The sequence below is a fragment of the Gastrolobium bilobum genome, unplaced genomic scaffold (genome assembly GCF_033153095.1).
Source record: "Gastrolobium bilobum isolate Gb01-03AN ecotype WA unplaced genomic scaffold, APGP_CSIRO_Gbil_v1 utg25322, whole genome shotgun sequence".
Classification (NCBI taxonomy): Eukaryota; Viridiplantae; Streptophyta; class Magnoliopsida; order Fabales; family Fabaceae; genus Gastrolobium; species Gastrolobium bilobum.
Window position 1 is genome coordinate 30,186 of NW_026895741.1, and position 23,831 is coordinate 54,016.

The following is a 23,831-nucleotide window of genomic DNA, read 5'->3' on the forward strand; positions in this document are numbered from 1 at the left end:
AATTTTGAAATTCGAATTTTGATTTTGAAATTTGAAATTTGAAATTTGAAATTTTAATTTTAAATTTTGAATTTAAATTTTGAATTTGAATTTTGAATTTAAATGTGTGAACGTGTGAATTTAAATGTTTGAACGTTTGAATTTAAAGTTTGAATTTGAATTTAAATTGGCTATGAAAAGTTGTTTCGTAACAAAAGGATAAGATAAGATCTTGTTGGAACAAATCCATTGTATCAAGAGGAGATCTTTGGAGATCACCAAGAGCTGTTTGGGGCGCTGATTTGGTGTGATTATAAGTGTCATCTAGTCAACCAAATAAGCTCCAATCAGATTTGGTTGGTTGAGAGAATCAGTTAGTGAGTTGGTTCAAATTTGAATGCAACTGCTCAACGTATCTGGACCCCTTTTGGGGCTGAATGGGGAGCATAGATGGCTGGCCATATGATGGCCATTAGGTTAGAATTTTGACTAGATAAAGATCTAGTCTCATGAGGATTATATGGTAGGTTGTTGAGAATTTTGAATTGCAACAACTCCACCCTTTCTCTCCCTTTATGTGCGCCATTTGTGATCAGAATTTGAAGAACAAAATATGATTGCATCCTTGCTTCCTCTCATCCTTTTGGTGCGCCACTTTTGTTAGGTTTTTCCTTATGTGTTTTTGGAATTAACCTAGCCTTTTCTAAGAGCATCCATGCCCCACTTTTGTGAAGTATTCATGCTGAAGACTTCACTCTTCTAAACACATTTACCTAGCCTCCTCCTTCACACATTGGACGCCTAGCAAGCTTTTGTGGTGATCAATTGGTGGCTTTTCAAGAAAAGTTCTTGCATCTTGACGTGGGGTGGTGTGGATCAACGTTAGAGGGTTTGAACCCTTCAAACCTGACACTGATCTCCTTGGTGTTTGAATCACAAACAAAGGTAACATCATGCTGTCTTAAAGCATGAATCTTGATTGCATGTGTTATTCCGCTTGAAAAATTTTGTTTTTCCCTCTCACATGCTTCGACCTTCAAGGTCATTTTTCTTTCAGATATGATATCCGGATATTGGAAGAGAGATATCCGGATATTGATATCCGGATATGCCCCCGACTACAAGGGACCCCAATCCTTTGGTGATTACCTTCTCAATACATACATTAATCACTGAGATTTTAAAGATGCATCAGAATCCTATTTCCATTCCTGAATAATAGAACACTGATGATGAAATTTCTAGTTACCGAAGTAATGTAAACATTCTTGTTCTACGTTACTTCCTTAATGGAAAGAATTAACAAAGACACTTTCATTCCATCACATAAAAGATAATCATAATATTCAATCAACCATACATAAATTCATGCTTGAGTTCCATTGAAATCCAACTACAAGGGACTTTACTCAGACATAGAAACAAAAATACCAAGAGAAGAGGAAAGATCAAACTCCATTGTCATGTTGTTGAATCTTCAATCTTCCATCACCATTACATAAAGTATACTAAAACAAATACAAGACTAAGACCTAAGGAATTTTGAAATTCAGAGAATGAAAAATCAGATACTAAGTGTGAAGGCCCCTTGCCCTTTTATAGTTTACAAGTTCAAAACTAAAATAACATCCAGAAACTGACATAGGCGCTAAAACGCTGGATTGAGCGCTAAAACGCGCTCCTTTGTAATTGTTGTCACGAACGTTGAAACGCTAAAACGCTCCTTGTTGGACGTTTTAGCGCTCAACTTGAAGGATGCCTAACCGCTTTTAACTGTCCTCAGCGCTAAAACATTTCATCATGATCGCTAAAGCGCACACTTCCAGGGAATTTGGGCATTTTATTGAACATCTACGCGCTAAAACATTTGCTTTGGCCATTTTAGCGTTCAACACCAGCACTTTTGGGCTTCCTTTTGCAGCAGCGCGCTAAAACGTTTGCTTTGGCCGTTTTAGCGCTCAACACTTGAATCCTCCAAATTGTTCAGAATCTTTTTCCTTATCTCTTTTGCTTCTTGAGATTCATTTTCCTGCAAGAACAATGTAAATTTTCAACACAAACTTCAGAACTTGTATTTAGGACTTTCCAGGACATTAACCTTTTTTTCCATCCATTTAATCACACAAAATTAAGCTAATTCATTCTTTAAAACCTTATAAACCAATGGTTTATCACAATTCCCAGATTTGAACATTGATGTCCTCAGTAATGAATTAAAGACAGAGAAGGAATTGAGATTCTTTACATTTGAAATTCATGACGATGACTTTCAATTGACAGAAGATCAACATTTCAAGATACAAGCTTATAACCATGCAATCTCTTATTTTCTATGATTTGCCCAACATCATTTTTTACTTTTCAACAGATCGGTAGAGATGATATACAGAGACTTCCAAACAAAACACCCCCTCACTAGGAACTTCTCAAAAATTGTGAGAATTTAGCTCTCTTGCACTCTAGAGTTTAAGGGTGCACTTATCATTCAATCTTCACTGTACTCAAACTACCATAGGCTTGCCCATCTTCTCACTTTCTACAGTAACAATGATCCGTATAGCAGATCAAAAAGGTCTTTGTACAGTTGGCAATATGGCTTGGTATATGGCTTGACTAGAGGTAAAATTCTATGTTAAAGGAAGGGTTCAGATTAAAGGAATCAGATTCAGATAAGGGAAGGATCACAATTGTATTTAACCATATTCTTTTTTTTTTTGGACATTACAAGGAATCGAACCGCACACCTAATACACTCTTAACACACCCAACACCACTAGGCTATCCCTAGTGGTGCATTTAACCATATTCTTCTTAATCCTTCCAACTCCCTTTCTTTTCATTCCTTGTACCTCCTTTTCTAAAACTTTTCTTTTTCTTTGAACCTTTCTTCTTCCTTTTTCTTTCAACACTTTGTGTCTTTAATTCCTTTTTTTTTTCCTTTTTCTTCCTTCTTCTTTTCTATATTTCCAGCACTTTGTGCATTCATTTATTACAGGAAACACTTTTTTCCCAACAGAACTTTCATCCATTATCCCTTATCTGAAACTTTTAATCTGAAGGATCGGAATGGATGTAGGCTCTTGGTTTTATAGAACAAACAGGCTTAAGCTCAAGGGTTTCATGAAATGGAAACATTAGGGTTGGCCGTTTAAACTTTCTGGTTCAAGAAGGAAGTGCCTCAATCATTTCTACACTACACATCATAAACCATTTCAAGTTCTAGAGTTATTCATGCAGTGAAGTGCTCTCTAAATAAAATTTTCTGTGTAGGCTCAAATTCTCACAGTTCAGAGTGCATGCTTGACTTTCTCTATATATATCACAACTAATCTCTCTACTCTTTCACATTGAATGAGTCATGCAATCATTTCATTTTTGCTCAACATGCAAGGTATAAGATTGTATCCTTAATTTGATCAATCATATAAAATTTTGAATAGTCTTATCCTAATTGAATTCCATATCACAACTGAATTCCAAATCACACAAGAAAACTTAGAAAAGAAAAAAATTGAGATATTTCCCTGTTTTGGCTCATCAATTTGTGTGACATCTCCATGATGTTTGCATGCCATTCATTCATAACCAATTCTCAGATTTAAACGTTGTTGTCCCAAACAACTAATTTAAATCTAAAAATTATACGCAGCCAGAATTGATCACTGAAACACTTTCATATATAAACCAATAGCATCAGTACTATCGTAATGTGCATCATGCAAAAACAGCAATTATCCCAACGTACTTAACTGAATTACAAAAGTAAACTAATAGAAAAATAAAACTAAAAGAAACTAAGATCAAAATAACAGAAACTAAAGAGGAGTGAAATCAAAAGTCAATGTGGGACATCGAGTCGTCCTCATCTGCAGCACTAGCAGGCTGATCCTCCTCCACACCAGTACTATCTCCAACAGGCTGATCTCCAGCAGCCTAATCAGTAGCAGGCGGATCACCAGTACCCATGGCAACCATCACAGCCTCATCCTCATCAGCGCGCTCTTCAAAGAATGTTGTAGCGGTTGCCTCAAATGCATCCTCCTCCTCTGAATGAGGGTACTCCTCAATATGAAACTCTGCCAGCTGAACTCCCTGTGCCTCATAGAGGGTCGTCATCATCTGAACCATCTGAGTCTGATATGATCTCTGACTCATCTGCATGAATTTGAGACGTCGGCGTAAAATCCCCAGACCGACCTCTGTGTTGACCAGCCAGTGCTTTGATGATCGCCTGTGGCGTACTGACTCTGACTCTGCCTCTGTCATTTTCTTCCTTCCCGGTGTCAAACTGGAGGCTATTCCTCCTCCAATCCGAAGCTGTTGTGTGATCATCTTTGCATTAATATCAGGATGTAACTTAACCTGCGCTCCAATCTCAGGAATGTCAACTCCAGCTCTCTTATACAAATGCTGGATTAAAGAACTGTGACCCAGTGCTGCAGTACTACTATCAGAATGTGCCATCTCATAAATTCTATTCTGAAGAATAATAGGAAGATCCACTTTCTTCCCAGTCATGATAGTGTAAATCAAAACAGCCCTCATCAGAATAACTTCAGCCTGGTTGGAGGTAGGCAGTACATTTGAAACCAAAAAATGATACCACACCCTAGCTGGTCCATTCAACTGCCTCAACAACAAAAATTTGGGATTAACTTCATCTTTCGTCATCTCCCAAGATTAATTAGGTTTGGCCACAGTGTGCAACACAGGCTCAGCCTCTCCCAATTTAGTCCAAGTCAAAAATTCTGGGCTGCTTCTCTTTGGGGGGTTGTCAATCTTTTGCCAAGTTCTGAGAAACTGACAATTTTGTTGCTGTATGTAATCACAGTAAGAGATCCTCAAAAGTTTCTGAATTGTGTGAGCATCATACTTGACTTTTTCCCCCCGAACAAAACTAAAATAATGCCGCTTGCCGCCTTCATCTGCATTGTAGGCATTGGCATAGTATTCCCTACAAATAGCTTGGCTGCTATTTTCCATCATCATACCAAACTTCTCCATTCCCGCTTAACCAACACAGATTGAAATTTAGGATATTCATCTTTGTCCAAGATGAATTTTCTCTCTCGGACAAATGGCCTAGATGATGTCTTGTCATTGAATCTGGTTTCATGTGCAGCACTCCTCCATAGAGTTGAATCATAAGAAGGTGGAGGAGTAGGTTTTTTGCCCTTGGTAACTCTGGGCCTCTTTTTGGTGGGTTGCTTGGATGGGAAGACATGTTCCTGGTTGCATAAAATAATAACTTAGTCAATGAATCAAAGAAATTTGAGAAATAATGAAACCAAAGTTCCCAGATTTAAATTTGAAAGAATTGGTTGAGATGGATCCATAATCTAAAGGAAAGACAACCCCCATAATGCTGGACCAGTGTCACAAAATCATGCATGTAACAGGGCCAGCGCGCTAAAAAGTTCACATTGAGCGTTTTAGCGGGCTGGCAGATTCGTGGTACAAAACGGTTGAGCGCTAAAACGTTGTCTGTCAATTGTTTTAGCGCTCTGGGCTTTTCTGGTCAGGCAATTCAGCAAACACCTGGTGTGTGTGTGCAAATTCAAATTTGTGAATCAAATATCTGGGTTCCTTTCATCCCAAAAAAAACTAACCAGATTTATACAACAAATCATTGACATGTTATTAACAATAAGAACATGGAAATCATTGACCCAAGCAACATATATGATCAAAGCAATTGTTCCCCCCCTAAAAAAAACTACATAAGAGAAGAACAACCTATGATGCTCGAAATGAGGAAGGAATAGTGTAACATACCTTGTGGTTGATGGTTGGATGGATGCAGAAGAGAGGCAGAAGAATTTGAGAGTGTGTGAATATGAGAGTGAGTGAGTAGAATATAAAAGTGTGTTAAATGTATGAAACAACCGTGTAATTCATATAAGTGACCAAACGCTAAAACGTTGAAATCAAACGTTTTAGAGCTGAGCTCCAGAGAATTTTCACATTGGTGTGCGTAGCAGCACGCTAAAACGGTCAAGACTGAACGTTTTAGCGCTCTGGACAAGAGTTTTTCATTGTGATGCATCTGGATAACGCTAAAACGGTCAGGACTAAACGTTTTAGCGCTAAGGACCAGGAATGTCATTTTGACCCATCGTTGAACCGCTAAAACGTCCATTGGGAGAGTTTTAGCGGCCATCACTTGTCAAAATTTTCTTCTGTTGAGCATCGGGCGTGTTAGCGCCCTGGTTGAGCATTTTAACGCTCAGCTCCAGAATGTTTGGATTTTCCCTTTTGTGAGGGCGCTAAAACGTCAACATGAAGCATTTTAGCGCCCAGCCCTTCAGAAATTTTCTTCAATTCCTTTTTATTTATTTATTAATAATACTGTATATTACATACCTGATATAGTGGGTTGCCTCCCACTCATGTTTACCGTCACGAGCCTGACATTTCTCACTTAACTTACCTCCATCAGGGCAACTGTAAGAAGTTTCCTGTCTACAGCACTGCCAATGTATATCTTCAACCTCTGACCATTGACGGTAAAGCTTCGGTCAGAAGCCATGGGAATAATTTCCACCACTCCATAAGGCTTAATATCCTTCACCATAAATGGTCCAGACCATCTAGACTTCAACTTTCCTGGAAATAGCTTTAACCTGGAATTGAACAGCAGAACTTTGTTGCCCACTTTGAAATCCCTAGGCATGATTTTCCTGTCATGCCATAACTTGGTCTTCTCTTTGTACAAGCTTGCACTTTCATATGCAGAAAGACGGAATTCATCCAGTTCACCCGATTGAAGTAACCTTTTCTCACCTACTGCTTTAGAATCAAAGTTTAAGAACTTAACAGCCCACAGTGCTCTGTGTTCCAACCCTACCGGTTGATGATATGCTTTCCCAAATAACAATTGGAATGGAGACATTCCAATAGGAGTCTTGAATGTTGTACGGTAAGCCCATAAGGTGTCATCAAGTTTCTTGGACCATTGAGTCCTAGCATTTCCAACAGTCTTTTCTAGTATACGCTTAAGTTCTCTGTTAGAAATCTCAACTTGACCACAAGTCTGTGGATGGTACGGGGTACATATCTTATGCCTGACTCCATATTTTGCAAGAGCAACTTCTACCAACCGATTGTCAAAATGTGTTCCCCCATTACTGATTATGGCTCTCACGACTCCAAATCACACAAAGATATTCTTTTTCAGAAATGCGATCACAACCCGAGAGTCATTAGTTTGTGTGGCTATGGCTTCAACCCATTTAGATACATAATCCACTGCCACCAGGATGTACTTATTGAAGTAGGAAGAGGGAAAGGGTCCCATGAAATCCACTTCCAGTATATTGTTCAATGGCATTTCATAATCTCCTGGATATATTACCAGTTCTCTGACAGTAATCACATGCTTCCACATACTTCCTTGCATCCTTGTACAATGTTGGCCAATGGAAACCACTCATCAAAACTTTTGCCGGTGTTCTCTCTCCTGCAAAGTGTCCACCATAGGCTGAACCATGACAGTGCCATAAGACATCTTCTTGTTCGTCCTCTGGAATACATCTTCTGATTACCCCATCTGAACACCTGTAGAAGAGGTATGGTTCATCCCAAATATATCTCCTTGCATCATGCAAAATTTTTTTCCTTTGTTGCCATGTGAAATCTTTAGGCATTGCTCCAGCAACTTTGTAATTTGCAAAATCTGCAAACCATAGTGGATTATTAATCGTCAAGACTTGATCCTGCACCAACTTGGAAACAGTGCTTATGGCCAGTATTTGCTCATTAGGGAACTCTTCTTTAATCACTACTTCCTGTCCTTCTTGTAGATTTTTCTCTGTGATCCTGGATAAGTGATCAGCCACCAAGTTTTCAACTCCCTTTTTATCTTTGATTTCCACTTCAAACTCTTGTAGAAGTAACATCCATCGGAGTAACCTGGGCTTAGCATCCTGCTTGGTTAACAAATACTTTAAAGCTGCATGGTCAGTGTAAACAATCACCTTTGATCCTAACAGGTATGACCTAAATTTGTCAAATGCATATACAATAGCTAATAATTCCTTTTCTGTAGTAGCATAATTCTTCTGTGCATCATTAAGAATTTTACTAGCATAATATATGACATGCAACAATTTGTCTTTTCTTTGGCCTAGCACCCCTCCTACAGCATAATCACTTGCATCACACATCAATTCAAAAGGTAGTGAAAAATTAGGTGCCATTATTATGGGTGCAGTGATCAATTTTTCTTTCATAATGTTAAATGCATGAAGGCATTCATCAGTAAACACAAACTCTTGTTCTTTCACTAACAACTTGCATAAAGGTTTTGCAATCTTTGAAAAATCTTTTATAAAGCGTTTATGAAAACCTGCGTGACCAAGAAAACTTCTCACACCTTTGACATTAATGGGAGGGGGAAGTTTATCAATAACAGAGATTTTGGCTTTATCCACTTCAATTCCTCTTCTTAACACCTTGTGTCCTAAAACAATGCCTTCTGTCACCATGAAGTGACACTTTTCCCAATTCAATACAAGATTACTATCTTGGCATCTTTTTAAAACACAATCCAAATTTTCTAGACAGGCATCAAAAGTAGGACCAAATACGAAAAAATCATCCATAAAAATTTCAATGCATTTTTCTACCATGTCAGAGAATATGGAAAGCATTCACCTTTGAAAAGTCGCTCGTGCATTGCATAAGCCGAAAGGCATCCTCCGGTAATGCAAAGATTCCATAGGGGCAAGTAAATGCAGTTTTCTCCTGATCTTCTGGAGCCACAGCTATCTGATTGTAACCTGAGTATCCATATAAAAAGCAGTAGAAAACATGTCCTGCCAATCTCTCTAGCATTTGATCTAGAAATGGAATAGGGAAATGGTCCTTCCGGGTTGCTATGTTGAGTCTCCGGTAATCAATGCACATTCTCCAGCCAGTGACTGTTCTTGTGGGAATTAATTCATTATTCTCATTCCTCACAACAGTCATTCCTCCTTTCTTGGGCACTGTCTGCACTGGACTCACCCAAGCACTATCAGAAATAGGGTAGATCATTCCAGCATCAAGCAACTTCACCACTTCCTTCCTCACTACCTCCTTCATAGTAGGATTGAGTCTTCTCTGTGGTTGCCTCACTGGTTTAACCTCCTCTTCCATCAATATTTTATGAGTGCAGAAAGAGGGGTTAATACCCTTGAGGTCTGAAAATGACCATCCTATGGCTGTTTTGTTCTTTTTAAGCACTTCAATCAACTTTACTTCCTCTCCTTTAGACAACAAAGCACTGATGATGGCTGGGTAGGTTTGATCATCCCCAAGAAACACATACTTGAGATTTGAAGGAAGTTCTTTAAGTTCCACCTTGGGTGCTCTCTTAGGAATGTCATCTACTTTCTTTTCTAACTCTTCTACTTTTGGTTCTTCCTTATAGTATTCTACACTTGTTTTCTCCTTAAATTTGTCTTCCTCAAGTAAAGAGTTTTCTTCTTCTATCACTTCTTCCACAGCCTTCTGTATGATATCTACTTTGAAACAATCCTCCACATCAACATAATGTTTAATAGCTTCAAACACATCAATGGTGACTGTTTCTTCATTCACCCTTAATATCAACTTTCCTTGTTCAACATCAATTAGAGATCTTGCAGTGGCTAAGAATGGTCTCCCTAGAAGTAGAGGACTTTTAGTATCCTCCTATTCCATATCTAAAATTACAAAATCTACAGGGAAAATGAATTTATCCACCTTGACCAAAACATCTTCTACCACCCCTTCTGGTCTCTTAATTGATCTATCTGCTAGATGTAGAATAACATTAGTGGTTTTCAACTTGTTAATCCCCAAAGCTCTGCAGATGGATAATGACATCAAATTTATACTTTCCCCCAAGTCAAAGTGCTTTTCCTACTTCCACATTTCCAATAGCAATAGGAATGCTAAAACTACCTGGGTCTTTTAACTTCGGAGGAAGCTTCTTTTGAATAAGGGCGCTACATTCCTCCGTTAAAGCCACAGTCTCACCATCTTTCAACTTCCTCTTTTTAGACAAAAGATCCTTCATAAATTTTGCATAGTGGGGCATGTTTTCCAAGGCTTCAGCAAATGGAATGTTGATCTGTAGTTTCTTGAAAATATCCAGAAACCTTGCATAATGCTGTTTCTGAATTTCTTGCTTCAACCTCTGAGGATAAGGAACTTTTGCATGTGTAGATAGATTAATTGGCTTGTCTTGCTTGTCAGGCATTTTCTTCTTCTCCCACTTCATCAACTTCTTGGGTGAAGAATTGTTTTCAACAACTACTTCATCTTCTTTCTTATCTTCCTTAACTTTGTCTTTTTCATCATTTTCAACTTCATCATCTTCAACAACAACTTCTTGCTCCTCTTTCTTTTCTTCCACTTTCTTCTTAACCGGTTAAAGCACAAGCACACTTCTTGTAGTAATGGATTTGCAATGCTCCTTTGGATTCATCAGTGTATCACCAGGGAACTTTTCCTGTGATCTCTCAGATATTTGTCTGGACAACTGACCAATTTGGGTCTCCAAATTCTGGATTGATGTTTCCTGGTTCCTGAATGATGTTTTTGTCTCTTGCATGAATGCAGAAGTTTCTTCTCTGAAAGAATATGAACCCTGAATATATTCTGTAGTGGTCTTAGATAACTGTGAAAAAGCTTTCTCCCACGCAGAGGTAACACCTTGTTATGACGAATGTGGTGGAGGAGGATACAGTGGAGGATTCAACTGATGATTAGAACTATAACTGAACCCTGGGTGTTGATTTATATTCTTCCATGAACATACAAATTTCGCCCCTGGTTGTTCTGGTTCCTCTGATCATACCATACCCCATTCACTTTTGCTTGTTCTGCAGGTCCCCCATAATCACAATCTTCTGTAACATGGCCTTTTCCACAAATTGCACACACAGAATTAGTGTCCACAGAAGCAACATTTTGACAGGATAGCTGCTTAGTGAGAGCATCCAACTGTTGTTGTTGTTGTTTTTTTTTTTGCATTTGCATCATCTGATCATTCTTGGCTAACAAAGCATCATACCCATCAAGTTTTATAACTCCTATTCTTCTGTCATTCACTGTAGCATTGTCAAATTCTTGAGATGCTATAGATTCAAATATGTCAAAGGGCTTCTTGAGGAGTCTTGGTTGGTAATGAACCACCAGCTGTGGCATTCACCAATGTTCTTGTGTTGGTTGTCAACCCTTGGAGAAATATTGTTGCTTGATTTCACACTTCGATTCCATGTTGTGGACATTTCCTCTAGAGTGTTTTGAATCTTTCCCAAGCTTCATAGATAGACTCTGATTCTTTTTGTTTGAACCCTGTGATCTCATCCTTCAATTTCGCCCTCTTTGATGCTGAAAAGAACCGGGCTAAAAACTTAGTCTGCAGATCATCCCAAGTTGTGATACTTCCTTGAGGTAATGATTGTAACCATCTTCTTGCATCATCCTTCAGTGAATGAGTGAACAATCTTAACAAGATAGCATCTCTAGTCACACCATTGATCTTCACGGTATCGCTCAAAAGTAAGAAATTCTCAATGTGCAGATATAGGTCTTCTGCACTGGTGCCAGCAAATTGTTCTTTCTGCACCAATTGTACTAATGCAGGTTTCAACTCAAAGTTGTTGGGTTCCACATTGGGTCGAACAACACTCCTAATCGGTGGAATTACAGTGGGAGTCATGTAATCTCCCAGTGTCCTCTGTGGTGGTGGCCTGTGATTTTCTTCCATGACTTCTTCCTGAATTGTCACACTGGATTCACCCCTTTCTTTAACTTCCTTTGTCTTGCTGCCTTTTTGTTCTTTCTAATTGTCCTTTCTAATTCTGGATCAAACAACAAAGAGTTTGCATTAATAGTACCTCGCATACACCAGAATTGGAATTGAACAAAACTTCACACATAAATATAAATTGCTGAAAATAAAAAGAGAAAATAAAAATAAAAATTCAATCTCAAATATTAATGGTGTATGTCAATGTTGAAAGAACAAATCTCCGGCAACGGCGCCAAAAACTTGATGCGACTTTAGTAAGTGTACTAGTCGTACAAGTAATAAAATGATAAGTAAAGACCGTTCCCACGAGGATTTGTATTCAAACACCAACTAACCATTTATAATTAAGTTGAATCAAACAAGAATTCATTGAATGCATTGATAATTGTCACCAGAATTTGAATTATATTTGAAATCGGTAAAATAACTAAAATATGAATTACAATTTTAAAACAAGTAGTAAGGAAATCAATATCCCTCAATCATAAACTTATGTAAGAATCGATCCAATCATGAATTATCTCCAATGTGATGTCAATCAATCTTCTTATTATCACTAAGATGTAATTCCTTACTATCTTAGTTGATACATTAATCAAGAAACCCCAATCCCTTGGTGATTCCCTTCTCAATACATACATTAATCACTGAGATTTTAAAGATGCATCAGAATCCTATTTCCATTCCTGAATAATAGAACACTGATGATGCAATTTCTAGTTACCGAAGTAATGTAAACATTTCTGTTCTACATTACTTCCTTAATGGAAAGAATTAACAAAGACACTTTCATTCCATCACATAAAAGATAATCATAATATTCAATCAACCATACATAAATTCATGCTTGAGTTCCATTGAAATCCAACTACAAGGGACTCTACTCAGACATAGAAACAGAAATAACAAGAGAAGAGGAAAGATCAAACTTCATTGTCATGTTGTTGAATCTTCAATCCTCCATCACCATTACATAAAGTATACTAAAACTAATACAAGACTAAGACCTAAGGAATTTTGAAATTCAGAGAATGAAAAATCAGATACTAAGTGTGAAGGCCCCTTGCCCTTTTATAGTTTACAAGTTCAAAACTAAAATAACACCCAGAAACTGACATAGGCGCTAAAATGCTGGATCGAGCGCTAAAATGCGCTCCTTTGTAATTGTTTTCACGAACGTTGAAACGCTAAAACACTCTTTGTTGGACGTTTTAGCGCTCAACTTGAAGGATGCCTAACCGCTTTTAACTGTCCTCAGCGCTAAAACATTTCATCATGACCGCTAAAGCGCACACTTCCAGGGAATTTGGGCATTTTGTTGAACATCAACGCGCTAAAACATTTGCTTTGGCCGTTTTAGCGTTCAACACCAGCACTTTTGGGCTTCCTTTTGCAGCAGCGCGCTAAAACGTTTGCTTTGGCCGTTTTAGCGCTCAACACTTGAATCCTCCAAATTCTTTAGAATCTTTTTCCTTCTCTCTTTTGCTTCTTGATATTCATTTTCCTACAAGAACAATGTAAATTTTCAACACAAACTTCAGAACGTGTATTTAGGACTTTCCAGGACATTAACCCTCTTTTCCATCCATTTAATCACACAAATTAAGCTAATTCATGCTTTAAAACCTTATAAACCAAGGGTTTATCAGTCTTCATAAGGTAGTTCTAGTTGGTTTGGGGTCGCAGAGTTGTGATCCTTTGAGGAGCACTCTAGGAATGTCTCGGGTGTATTGGAAGGAGGGTGCCTTGGATGATGTTCTGGGAACACTTCCTTGGATGAGAACCCGTAGGCTATATGCCGAGGCCAATAGGCCAGATGTTGCGTGGTTTTGGCTATGACCATTCCAGCTTCATCGTATGTTTACTTCCTATGCTTCCCTACTTCACTAAATCCCTTGCTTTATCTCTTTAGAATCTTTTTCCTTCTCTCTTTTGCTTCTTGATATTCATTTTCCTACAAGAACAATGTAAATTTTCAACACAAACTTCAGAACGTGTATTTAGGACTTTCCAGGACATTAACCCTCTTTTCCATCCATTTAATCACACAAATTAAGCTAATTCATGCTTTAAAACCTTATAAACCAAGGGTTTATCAGTCTTCATAAGGTAGTTCTAGTTGGCTTGGGGCCGCAGAGTTGTGATCCTTTGAGGAGCACTCTAGGAATGTCTCGGGTGTATTGGAAGGAGGGTGCCTTGGATGATGTTCTGGGAACACTTCCTTGGATGAGAACCCGTAGGCTATATGCCGAGGCCAATAGGCCAGATGTTGCGTGGTTTTGGCTATGACTATTCCAGCTTCATCGTATGTTTACTTCCTATGCTTCCCTACTTCACTAAATCCCTTGCTTTATCTCTTTTTGGTTGTTATGATGCATTATTGATATTACATTCGAGTGAGCCATTTAGCGGAGTGATCTCCAGAACCTCTAGATTACTGAGATATATTCGTATATCTCACCCCGTGTTTGGGGCATTATTTCAGGTAGTAGCAGTGGGGCTGAAACTGTGGGCAAGAAACCCATAGGATGAGCACTTGGAGATTTGAGCACTGTTGCAATTTTGGGGCCACTTTGGCATAGGCTAGACTTAGGGCATGAACATTGTATATGGATTTAGGATTATGCATATTGTCATATTTGTTCATGCCATATTTTGCCTAAGTCTAATTGTTGATTTATCATGTTGTACTTTGGAGGATTTAATTGTATTATTTATCATTTGGGAAATTGTAATTGTGAACTCTTGGACCTTGTGTAATATGTAAAGCATGTATGTGATGAAAGGGCAATGGGCCTATTTTAAGTTATGATTATGTATCTATTGTAAGAATGCAAGGAAATGGGACAATATGATTGTAATAATTCTAAGTTTTGATAAAGTATGTAATGAATCATAAATGGATGAGAATATGTTAAATTGTTGTGGGTTGTAAGAGCACCAAGACATTATTGGTCCTTGAGTGCCACCCTTATCTATTAGGTACCCTTGTGGCATAGGAACACACTTTTGATAAAGTGGGATAGGTTGAATAAACAAAGGAGGTGCCGCTGAAATTTATACTAAAATGGCAGTTTTTAGGCTAACTTTGGGAGAGCATATCTTCCTCCACAGAGATAAAATAGAGATGTGTCATATATAATTTTGAAGCTTGAGATGTCAGCTATGTTGTATCAAAATTTGGTATCATTCGGAGTAGTAAAACTTGCCCAGTTTTCAAATGAATACAGACTACTCTGTTCCACGCTGTAGAACGCAACCTGTGTAAACGGTTTTCAAAAATTCATATCTCCCTCATTTCTTACTCATATTAGGCTTATGGTATGTCAAATTAAATCCCCGGGAATCTAGTTTCATGTATCCAAAATTCATAATTTTCTTGGCAGTGGATCACTCCCAGTTTTGATTAGAACTAATGCTGTTGAACCTTGAAATGTTAAAATGTAAGTGATGTTCCGATAGCAGGGACGAGAACGACTTTGGTTTAGGGGATGATAATGCCATATGTTCAAATGGTGGGAATGACCCAAAAGGGGAATGACTTGTGAGAATGACCCTAGGGAATGACTTATATGTATAGGGAACGTCCCGTGTTTGGGGGAACGTCACACGTTCCCATCTCATACATGATTTAGTAAAATGTATATAACTTGAGCTATAGGGCTCCAAATCGAGTGAGGTTTGGATCTATATGAAGCTAACACATAGGGCTATAATATAAAGTTTTAGTACCATTGATTATATGGATCATTACCAGTTTAATTTATAAGATGCTTTCCTGTTTTGTTTTTAGAGTTTGTTTACAATTTTGAGGGATCAACTTATGGTGAGCGTATCCGGAGTTATAGGACTCCAAATGAGGTGTGTGATACCTTGTTAGAAAGGTAATTGAATCTATTTTAACATACTAAAATATGGAAAACTAATAATGTGTGGATCATGCCTAATAGTGAAAGGAAGGAAGCATGTTCAGTGTTAGGAAAAGTGGAAAAGCAAAATTGATGCTATGTTGGTTTATGGGAACCTCTTAGCAACTTAAAATAAATATTGTATGATAGTTAAGCATGTGTAATGTTAATTCCGCGTATAGATTTCAGTTATGATCACAGTTTATATCATTACGTTTTATATTATTTTCAAATGCTTACGTAATGAAAAGGAAAAAATTTACTCGTATTTTTAAATAAACTGTTGTGATTGTAACTGCACTTAATATCATAATCAATGTTAACAATAGCGGTACGTAACAGGATGTTACATAGAGCAGAGAGAAAACCCTAAGTTCTTGCTGGAATTGAAGAACTTGTTCACCATTGGTTAACCTGTCTATGCCAAGGGAGCCCTTTCCAAAGGTAGTATGAGGGACGAAGCTAGATTATGGGCTTTGTTTGCCAACACCAACCTCACCTCCTCAACCCACGATACCACTGTCAAGTGGATATTGCAGGTGCAACTATACTGCATCCTGAAAAATATCCCCATTGATGCAGTACCCCTCATTCATGGCAGCCTGAAGAAGGAGATCAAAAAACCACTGTCTGTCTTCCCTGCCAGATTACAAAGCTCTATTTGAGAGCTGGGGTAACCACTTCAGAAGATGAAGACCTGGTGGTAGGATTTGTCATCAATTTCAAAATATGAAACAGCCTGAAGACCACCTACATTGAGTCAGACCTCCCATACCTCAGAGATCACAACATTAGGCAGGATGTTGATTAAGTTGACGATGAGGTAGAGGGCCCGGAGGTCTAACAGAAGAAAACCACGAAGGCAGCACCTTCAAAATCTGCAACCACTTCCTCAGCCATTAGGGCTGCAAAATCCGTTCCCCCACCCACCAAGGTAAAGAAAGAAGCTCCTGCTGCTACTGAGAGCAAGCAGGGCAAGAAACCTCCTCCTAAATCTCCTGCCTAAGCACCCCCAAGAAAGGGGGAACGATCTAGTCAGAGGCTGAAAAGGGCATTCATCAGCACCAAAAGATCAGAGGGAGCCACCTCTGAGAAGCCTACCACCCTCTCTGACAAGGAGGAGGACAGTGAAGACAATGAGCCTGTTAGTATTTGGGTGTCCTAGAGACAATCTTATGATTAAATAAGGACAGAGATGTAGACCTTTTTAATATTGTCGCAAATAAATAAAAGCACTCTTTATCTTGTTTCATAATTATGTCTCGATATTAATATTAATATATTATGAATAACTTGATAAACCCCGTGGAATAAAATAGGTATCTCTTGAGTATCTGTGATGAGATCACAATCATGAGGATTCAAGAATACCGGATGTTCATTCCTAATTTTATGTTCCTAGTCTAGAGATACTGAGAATGGGGTCAGTAATCTCGGGTAAGACTAGCACGACTTATCTATTTGTATATGGATACAAGGTATAGACCTCATGTGCTACAGATATGGAGATGTCTTAGCTAAAGTCGTGGGTGGACCTATAAGGGTATAGCTCGCACTGAACGGACCCACAAAGAGACTCTATGAGGAACTCTCACAGAGAGTATCATTAGAATAGTCTCTTTATATTTGGGTATGTCTTTCCTAAGACCAGAAGTTATTACCTAGACCGTGTTCTAGAAGGCATGCTTTGATTGTGCACCTCGTCTGCCTGAAACATGGCGACTCATAGGTATACTGTTGGGCTTGTCCTGAAAGAACACAGGGCTAGGGTGATAAGCTGAAGGAATTCGTCAAATCTCTGTGAGAGATTAGGTTATCTGTAAACCGGAGAAATCGGGATGACATTTACAGGGACTCGGGAATCTATGCATAGTAAAAGAGATCATGAGATGATCTGCCTTTAGAGTCTGTAAATTGAAGATTCCCTAATTTCGAATAAAGCTTACCCTAAACCGCAGGTGTTGATACGCTTCCTTACCCTAGGTTTTATGGGAAGGTAACCGAGACGAAAGGAAATATGTACGGCAACCAAATATGTTTAATAGGATGATTAAATCATTAATCTAACTAGTTCTGGGGCAACAAAGCATTGCTAGTGCTCTGTGTTGTCATTAGATGGGTTGTGGGCTTATTGGGCCCAAGCCCATTTATGTCAGTGGCTAAGTTAGACCTAATGGGTCACACACAAACACCTAATTGTCTAGATGCTCTAGCATTAAATGTATTGGGCCTAATAATAGTTATTAGCCCAAGAAGTTGTTTGGAACTCCACCTAAAGGGGTGGAGGGCGCATGGTTCATTGTAATGGGCTTGGATAGTCCAAGACATTACTAATTAATTTAATTAGTTAAATTAATTATCAAACATTTAAATTTTGAATTTTGGAATTCAAAATTTGAATTTTGAAATTTTGAATTTTGAATTTGAATTTCGAAATTCGAATTTTGAATTTGAATTTTGAATTTTGAATTTTGAATTTTGAAATTTGGATTTTGAATTCGAATTTTGAAATTTGAATTTTAAAATTTGAAAATTTGAATTTTGAATTTGAATTTTGAATTTGAATGTTTGAACATTTGAATTTGAATATTTGAATGTTTGAATTCAAATATTTGAATTTGAATTTGAATTGCCTATGAAAGGTTGTTTCATAACAAAAGGATAAGATGAGATCTTGTTGGAACAAATCACTAGTATCATGAGAGAATCTTTTGGACAAGATCCAAGGCCATATATGGCGCTGATTTGGGTTGTTGGTGAGCAAGATCTGCTCATCAAAATTAGCTCCAGAAGATTCAGTCAGTTGGGAGAAAATCTGAGTGAGTTGATTCAAATTTGAATGCAACTACTCAGATGTATCTGGTCACCTTTTTGGGCTATATGGGGCGCACCATATAGCTGATCTTATGAAGATTTCTGATCAGAATTTTGAATAGGTTTTGAACTAATTCTCAAGAGAATATTCTAGGAGACTGTTAGCAATTTTTGAAATAAAACAGCTACACTTCTCTCTCTCCTATCTGGCGCCTAATGATCAGATTTTTAGGAGAAAAATATGATTGGTATTTTATTTTAAATACTCTCCTCTTATGTGCCTAAGTGTTCAGTTGTTCCTCCAAGGGTTTTTCTGAAAACCTAGCCTATTCTCTCCTCTCTCCTGCGCCACTTGTGAAGCTTTCACATTGAGAGCTTCACTTTTTCAAACACTTTCACCTAGCCTCCATCTTCACACATAGAGCGCCTAGCAAGCCTCTTTGTGGTGATCATCCGGTGGCTTCACAAGAAGGAGTTCTTGCACCTAGACGAGTGGGTGGTGTGGATCAACGTTAGAGGGTCTGAACCCTTCAGACCGGCCTTGACCATCTGGTGATTTCACGAACAAGGTAACATCATGCTTTCCTAAAGCATGATCTTGATGTGCATGTATATTCCGCAAAGAAAAATTTAGTTTTTCCTTCTTGCATGCATCGGCCTTCAAGGCCATTTCGAACTTTCAGAGCCTATTTCAAAAAGGCTGAAAAAGGGAGGGGCATCAAGACCTCAACCAACTACCAGGGAAACTTCCCCAGGTAGCTCTGAAACATCTGAGTCCTCTGACGTTCCGTATCCCCCAGCATCACCTTCTCATTTTTCACCACCACCACAACCACAACAACCCTCTCCTAGGAAACAACAAAGAGAGGGGATTAAAGAAACAGAAGCAGCACCTGCTGCAGAAAAACAAGTGGCTAAGCAAGAGGCTCAGCCACAGAAAAGAATTGACAAAGGAAAAAGGATTGTTGTCGATCCCCCTAAAAAGAAAAAGCCAACTGTTCCCAGGCAAATCATCCTGGGGGGACCACTCTCTTATGCCATTAACCGTCCTGATACTATTGGGGACGAGGCCCTGGCTAAGGCTCTAGCAGAAGAAGAGGGACTAGAAGTTCCTCCACTGATGGAGGAACAGATTACAACAGTCCCCTCTACCTCAAAAACAAAGGAGGTAGAGATCAGTCAGGCACCTATTGAAGAACCTCCAGCTTCTGATAACAAAAAAATGAAGAAGCCAGTTTCTCCCATTCCAGCAATTCCCCTTGTCGCAAGGAGAAAATCCCAAATAGGGATTGCTGAAATTTTTGAAATGATGGGGAGAAAGATGGAAAAGTTGATGCCTGAAGAACTAACTGTTCCCCAGATTGATATGTCCAACACCACTAAAGAGCTGAAGGCTCTGAGGAATAGGTTGGAACAATTCTCATCTTCCTTCACCAAATTTCAGGAATAACATAAGGCAGATAGAAAGCAACTCCTCCATACTATCCAAGCCAGCATCAAAAGTATCAGCGCTGCACCCTCTGCACCAACACTACAAGCTGTCAGGAGCGAAATCAGAAGTGCACCTGATTCCTTGAAACATGCTCACTCCATGCATAACACCAGAGCTGAATTACATCTTAGACGTCTCCTCCTCCAAAACACTGAGGAACGAAAAGAGACCAAAGAGGGTCTCAAAGTCTTCGAAACATTCCTGGAGGAGAAGATTTGTTAGCTGAAAAATAGAGCGCTACATGTGGAAGGGCAGCTGGTGCACATTCATAATGGCAGGATAATGATGAGGGCTACCATTGGACATCTCAATGCTGTGATCAGTGATCTACTGAAGGATGCTGAAAAATGGCTCCCTGAAGCTGAAGTAAGAAGACTGCAGGATCAACTAAGGAGAAGGCCACCCACACAGGAGGAATTAGATGCTGAGAAGAACACAACCCTTGGGAAAAGACGTCCACGCTGAAAGGAGAAAGACCCTTCTGTTTATGTTTTCTTTTGTTTAATTCTGTTATTTGTTTCTGTTTTCAAATTTCTATTTGTTTTCCTTTCCATTCCCTAGTGTAAATTTAACTTTTTGAATAGAAATTTTTTTTTTTGTTCAAACTGATTGGAGCAAACATTTCAGTTATAGTATTGTGGCTGTGAAAATTTAGATAACTAATGGCATGAAACATAAAATCAATAAGTAATCATTCTTGATCTTACTCTGAATGCCAGAAGTAGGGAAAGAGAAGTGAATTTAATCTTCAGATTTTTGAAGGATGTTGATCTTTGTGAACTAAACGGGCGAAGAACAAAAAATGCCAAGCACTTACTCATGAGAGAGTTCCTAAGTTGTAACCACAATGAAACTTCTGAACTTGCGTTAATGCTGTAAGTACTGCTGAAGAACAGGTGAATTCCACAGACAAGAATCAACCATCAAACATTCACCCCATCACAGTCAAACAAACACTTCCATCCCATACATCTACACAACCACACACATTCCTAAATACCACCAGGTCAACTGAAAAAGTTAAGGAACAACAATAATATGAGAAGAAAGGACAAGAAGATAGAAAACAAAGAAAATGAGAACAGCCATTCAAAAGAATTCAGAAGAAAATACCAGAAAAGATTCCTTCAAAGGAAGAAAAAAAGGTACAGAAACAAAGACAAGGTGTTCCCCAAATAGAAAAGTCCAGCTCTCAGCAGAAAAATGAAAGCGTTCCTTGACCCAAGACCTAAGCTCACTCTATTCTAAACCTCTCCATAATTCTCCTCCACAAAGATCGTTTGAAATGGAAGACACCCATACTTCTTAGGAAAGTAGCAGATAAGCAAGTTTAAAGAATCACATCCAAGAATGGGCAGAGAAACACCACACCCTGAGTGATAGTGAGACAGAAGATCAGCAACCTTCACTTACCTTGGAACAAATTTGTTCCATTACTCATTGGTTAAGTTTATGATATTGAGCTATTCTTTGAAATTGAGCTGCCTAACCATTATTTTTGAGTTGTTTTAGGACAACCAACAATTTAGTTTTGGGGTTTTTGATGGGACGAGAATTCGTTCCAATCTAAGCCCATTTTGATGGCAAAATATCATTTGTTTCCTCACCTGATGAGCAACTTTAGCATTAAAAACACGTGTTTATATCTTTGTGATAAAAACACAGTGGGAGAACGGATGATGATGTAATCATTTGAGAAATATAGAAAAAGAGGAACGGAATGGGAACATTAAATACACATGCTCCACTAACTCAATCTCTCTATACACTTTGCAGGTAATGTTGAAAAGAAGCTTCCATAAAGCATAAGAGGTACATTAATCAAGTAGGAAGAAACGTGCAAAACAGAGAATAAAGAGTTCTTATTGGCTAAGAGGAAAGCAAGGCATGAGGGACTGCAGAAGAAAAGCCAAATCTCAATAATAAGTGTCCCATCCAGCAACTTGCGTCCCTCTGAGCACTGTTCACACCGCCCCTTTCATGCAGTAAAGAAAACAACTCAAGGAGAATTACAAGTTTTTCCACCCACTCTTCTGCCTATAAATAGGACGTTCCAGCACGAAGAAAATCATTGAATTCCTTAAGAAGAGATCACTTAGTTTCTTTTGTAATTTTTACATTTTAGTTGTATAGTTTTAGCAATAGTTAAGTGACAACAACTTCTCCCCTATTCTGTATCACCCACTTGAGACTCCTCACGAGCAACAACCATACTTCTCTATTTTCATTTTGTTGTAACCTAACTTTTTTCTGATTAATATACGTGTTATTTCTCTTCTCTTTCAGTCGTTATCTCTGAACTGAATCTCGGGTCTATGGGATTTCAATTTGGAATAATTATGTTTAAAGTATTAGCCATGGGCTAAGTTATTTGTGGAATGGAAAAACTGTGAAGTTCTTAAAGAACTATATTCAAAACTCTTGTACTGAAGCTTTTGAATTTATCTGGTTAAGTGTGTTATATTCATTGCGTATCAATAGAAATTGAACGCATACTGAGAAAGGAACTTCCATAAGGAAAGGATTTCAGACAGCTTAACCAGAGGGGAAGGCAGTGTTGTGGAAACAACACTACAGGTTGCCTTAGGAATAAGGGGCCACCTCGTTCACTAAAGATACTGTGCTTAGTAACTGTTTGAGTCAAGGGAGCCATAGAAATATGGAAACTTGTGAGCCATTTAGTCCATGAGCTGAGGAATCAGAGTTGGCAGTGAAAAGACCTGATCAAATTCAAAAGGGTTAAGTCCTGAGTGGAGAATATAGCTATTTAAGAATGGAACAATGGATTTGTTCCTTGTGTTAAAAACTATTTTATCATTCCATATTGTTGTCCCTTAAATATTGTTATTACTATTGTTATTTTCTTTATTCAATCTTGTATCAACAAATCTCCAATGAATTATGTTGTTCCTTCTCTCATCAAGAAGGATTTCATATATAACGATGCGAGGAGTTGTTTGCTATCAGATTGAACCTACTGTTCTTGAGGAACATTGTCAAGACAGTAGGGAACGTTTGACCAAACAGATCAATTACTAACTTTTCTTCTCATTTTCATTCTTTTTAAAATATTTTAAGGCATTACTCAGAGTACCATTATCGTGGGAACGATAATCTGGGCACAAATAGTCCCATTTATTACTTGATGTGTGCACTTGCGTACTTGGGTTGAAGTCAAGAGAACAAATATGTTTTATCTTGATGAACTGAAGTAAGGGAATGTTCTTTATAAGAATATTTTAAGCAACTAACAAGTTCACACCCAACAATTGTCATGAAGTTTGGTAACTTAGACTAATTTTGGTGGATGGACTAGGATTTCATGCAAAACAAGTTAATGAGGACAATCAAATTGAGTTATAGGTTAGTAAGGACAATTAATTACATGATGAATGATGCCTTAAACACTTGAGAATCAATTGAAAATCCCTTGGCTTTTGGATGACAAGGATTCAAAAATTTAGGGCTTTTGGAGAAAAATTGTGCAAACTTGTGTATTGGCTTGATAGGTGGATATTGTGAGTGTTGAATGGGTTAAGGATGAACATAAATGACCATTTTGAACCATGAAAAGTGAGATGAACTCCTTGGAGCCTTATAGGTTTACCCATGACCTTGAAAGGGAAAGTTGGGGGAAAATAGTTTTAAGTTGTAATGAAGAGTAATTAAGGATTGAAATGATGTTAGGAAAAGATGATGGAACCTTAGAAATAGTGAGTTATAATTAAAACACCATGAATGGTATTTTAGGCTTTATGGCCAAACCTAATGGGGTTTTTTTTGTGCATTTGTACTTGTTGTTTAAATTGTTGCTTATTAGCCAAGCAATTGATGATCATGTGTATGTGATCAT

The 23,831-nt window shown here is 38.2% G+C and overlaps 1 non-coding gene across 1 annotated transcript; it reads left to right on the top strand.

The window, feature by feature from the left end:
* Window positions 1–11,219: 11,219 nt before the first annotated feature.
* On the top strand, window positions 11,220–11,326 carry LOC133295433 (small nucleolar RNA R71). Its single transcript, XR_009749337.1, has one exon. It is a non-coding gene; the product is annotated as a small nucleolar RNA R71 (small nucleolar RNA).
* The last annotated feature ends 12,505 nt before the right edge of the window (window positions 11,327–23,831 follow it).